This window comes from Myotis davidii, unplaced genomic scaffold (assembly GCF_000327345.1).
Source record: "Myotis davidii unplaced genomic scaffold, ASM32734v1 scaffold401, whole genome shotgun sequence".
Lineage (NCBI taxonomy): Eukaryota > Metazoa > Chordata > Mammalia > Chiroptera > Vespertilionidae > Myotis > Myotis davidii.
The window spans coordinates 1908124-1912108 of NW_006291020.1; positions in this window are offsets into that span (position 1 = coordinate 1908124).

A 3985-nucleotide genomic window follows, 5' to 3' on the forward strand; every position below is an offset into this window, starting at 1 on the left:
TTAGCTTACTACTCCTCACAGCCACCCAGTGAGGTAGGCGCTATTCTCCCTCCCTCCCACGTTACAGACGAGGAAACTGAGGACAGAGCAGCCTGTCCAGGCAATGTGGCTGCGGAGCCTGGGGTGTGAACTCTGACGCAGCATGCGAGGCCGCCACGGCGGGGGGCGGGGGTGCGGGGGGGCTCACACTCATTCCGTTTGTCACCGCAGACCCGGTCTCGGCAAGGCCGCCACTTCCTCCTCGCCCTGCCTGCCAACAGTGACAGCTCGGGCCTGGCTTCTTGCTGGGTCGGAGGCACTTTGGATGCACGTCTGGGGGTGCTGTAACCCCGAGTCCCCTTTTGGTTCTGCACGTTATTCGCAGCCGGGAGCAGGCACCGTCGCTCAATGACGGGGAGCCCTGAGCCCCCGACTGTGCAGTGGCCCAGAGAGTCCTCCCTCGCTCCAGTGCCATCCTGTGCGAGGGCTTCTCTTTGTTGTCATCAGAATGAGGCTTCCTGGTGACACTTGTAACGGGAGAGACCCCGCCCGAACTCCCACACCCGGGGGGCAGAGGAGGAAGTTACATATGGGCCAGCCTGCCTTTTCCAAAGGGAACTAGAGACCCTCTGTTCTCTGGCTTTGTCCATGGCCACGCCTAGTCCAACCACATGCAGGACCCGGAGGTCCTGAGTCCGATTTCTCTCCACACGTCTCACCGCCAGGAGAGCTTGGTTCTGACGAAGGGCATCCATCTTTCCAGAAAGAGGACAACCATGTAAAGGGTTAGGTTCGCTTGTTACAGGTGGGATTCGTGACATCTAAACCTCGCCCCCCGCCCCCACCCCAGCCACTCCATTGTAACAGGCTGGTTAGTCACCGCGGTCACCAGGTCACCTCTTGCTCTGCAGCCACCAGCATGCCCCCTTCTCCCCACAGCTCCCCTGCTGCTGCCGGCTGGGGTCCCACCACTCTGGGCCAAGTCACCATCTTCCCTCCCACGCACCCCCTCCCAGAGGGTCCCAGCTGAGCCGTTCCTATTCTGAGGAGATTGGAGTGGAAAGACCTCTTGTGAAAGTCCTGACTGTGACGCTAAGAAGCTGAGGGGGCCATGCCCACAGCCGAAGAAGAGGGTGACCGGTGCCCTCTGCCACATCCTGCCGTCTGCGGCGGTGCCAAGCATCGCAGTGGGCAACCCACCATTCCACCTCAGCCTCCGGCACCTTTATTTATTCTCTAAATGCGTATTAAGTGTCTGCTACCATGTGGCAGGTGCTATGCTAGGTGCTAAAGCGTTCCTGGTGAGAAAATGTGCTCCCTGCCCCCGCTGCGCCCGCCTTTGCCTGAGAGGCCGTCATTATTGTCCCTTCGGAAACGGGGGCCCAGGTCACATGTCTCCAGGGGGCCTTGTCCACGGTGAGAGTCGGCGATCTTGCCCCTGAAGCAAAACAGGACGTGGGTTAGGCAGGCGCCTGGGCACAGTCCCAGGACATGACTCCCGATGACCATCAGAACAGCTGGCGCTGTAGACTCGTCCTGCTCGGCACTGGGTCTCCTGGGCTTCTCTGAGGGTTTGACCTGCGCCAGTCGGTAAAACCGGATGAATCCCCATGTGTCACTTCTCTTTCAAGCTTAGACCAGACGGGGCCGCACACGCTGGACATTCTTCCACGACTGGCAGCCAGGAGGAACGCTGCTAGGTGGCCGCCTCCCTTCACTGACACAGGCTTCCGCAGACCTAACCTTAAACAATCTGACCCCATTGGATTAGGGCCGTGGTCGGCTAACTTCGGCTCGAGAGACACATGCGGCTCTCTGGCCTCTTGAGTGTGGCCCTTCCACAAAATACCACGTGCGGGCGGCGCACACGTACAATGCGATTGAAACTTCGTGGCCCGTGCACAGAAGTCGGTTTTCGGCCTGGGCGAGTCTATTTTGAAGAAGTGCTGTTGGTATTTGGCTCTGTTGACTAAGGAGTTTGCCGACCACTGGATTAGGGAGACCGGATTGTGTTCTCTGCAGACAGTTTAGGAGAACGGGAAACCTGAATCGCTGACCGCGAAGGCTACAAGATTGAACCGAACCACCTCTATGGAGGTAGCTGGGAGGAGGGTAGGCCACAGGCACAGCCCTCCCTCGCCGCCTGGAGAGTCACACGGCAAGTACAGGGAACCTCCGCTGGGCAGAGGAGCCCCAAGCCCGTCTCTAAAGCTGGAAACGCTGGCTGCTCTACACCTAGTCCTCCAATTCTCTTTCCCAAATGACTCCTGCTTTCAAGAACTCCTCCCTCGCCCGGATTTCATGCAACTAAATTGTGGTAGGCGCACCATGCAACAGCATACGACGCAGCCATGAAAAATCCCGCTGTGGGAAAATATTCGGCAGCATGGAAAGATGCCCTGGTATTTCCCCAGCTCCCCAGCTCTCAACCAGTCTAAAACGTGGCAAACACTTTATTCTGGCCACTGTTTCCACCCACACCACTTCCTGCGCTAGGCAAGGCCGCTGGTCTGAGTTCCAGGAACTGTTCACAGGTAATGAGCAGCCTGCTTCCTGCTCGGCCAGACTATCTGCTCACTTCCTGACCAGCACGGCATGCTCCACGCGCGAACCTCTCGCCGGGGTCTGGAAGGCACCGTGTGGAAGGAGCTGTCGGTTAAAACGATTGTTTGGGATGGGAGCTGAGCCTGCCCATCCCATGAGAGCTGGGTACGCGCACAGTAACGCGAGCTCTCTGAGGCTCGGTTCTGCACTGCGAAATGGGGCGACAGTGATGCTTAGCCCGAAGGCTAGTGGGAGAGCAAACAGGATGGTGTGTAAGGAGCTTAGTGCACTGCTTGGAACTAGTGAGTTCTCAGCACATGCCAGCTACTATGACGTCAGGAATTGAAGGCCAGCTTTTGCCCCGTCTTTCTCCCCCAGGAGAGCAGTGAGGGGGGTCATTTCTCTGTGAGATGTAGTAAGGAGGGGGCACCTGAGGGAAAGGGACAGGCTCTGGGCCCAGTCTCAGCGGGGAAGAATGCTCAGGATGGGGTGAGGGGGCGGCCGAAAGGAAGAGAGGCAGCCGCTGAGCCCACAGGGCCTGGCAGTGACAGAAAGGGGGGGGGGGCAGAGACAGGCCTGAGAGGTTGTCTTGGGAATGAGCCGAAGGAGAACCCAAGTAGGAGGCCTGTACAAGGCAGCCTCCCACTGGGAGGCTAAGACTCCAGGACTCGCCCAGCCAATGGGCACTTGGGCCAAAAGGGCAAATGTAATGCAAGGAAGTAAAGACATTAAGAGTCCTCACAATGAGAGAGCTGTCTGCAAGCCCTGATGCAGAACTGCGGGGGGGGTTTGGGGGAGGATTCCAGCACGTCCGCTCTGGGGGGAGACACTGCCCCCACACACACACACACACACAGCCCCTGCTCTCCTGGAGGTGGAGGCACGAAGAGCTCTGGGCCTGGCAGGCAGGATGGTGGACCCGCCCAGAGAGGTGAGCCTGCGGCAGAGGCTCCAGGGAGGAGATGCTGTGGGGAGGGGAGTGAACGGAGGGAGAATGAACCCTGATCTCCAGCAAGGACGGCCCCTCCAGCCCTGCTGACTGTCCTGCTCCCACCGCCTCCTCCTCAGAAACCAAGCAGAGAGCAGTGTCCCTCCCACCCTCCCTCCCTCCGATGCCCATCGACCTCCTGCTCCTTCTCCATCCCATCAGGTGCTGCGTCCCTTTGCACTTCCCAAGAAATGACTGTCCTGGGCTCAATTAAAAACAAGGACCATCCAACTCAGGCTTGTCTACAAGGTACTGTGGGCGTCTGCGTGGCCTGACAGAGGATGGACGAGGAGGTGGCCCAGCGAGGAGGTGGCCAGGCCATGCTCTACAACACTCTCCCAACCCCCCAAACCCACCCCTCCCACTGCCCCTGCCCTTGTCCAGCTGCCTCCGAGGTCATGGTCCTTGGCAGCTTTCTCCTCCTCTCTGTTCCCACTGGGCCTGGTGCTGCACCCCAAGTGCTCCCTCGTCCCT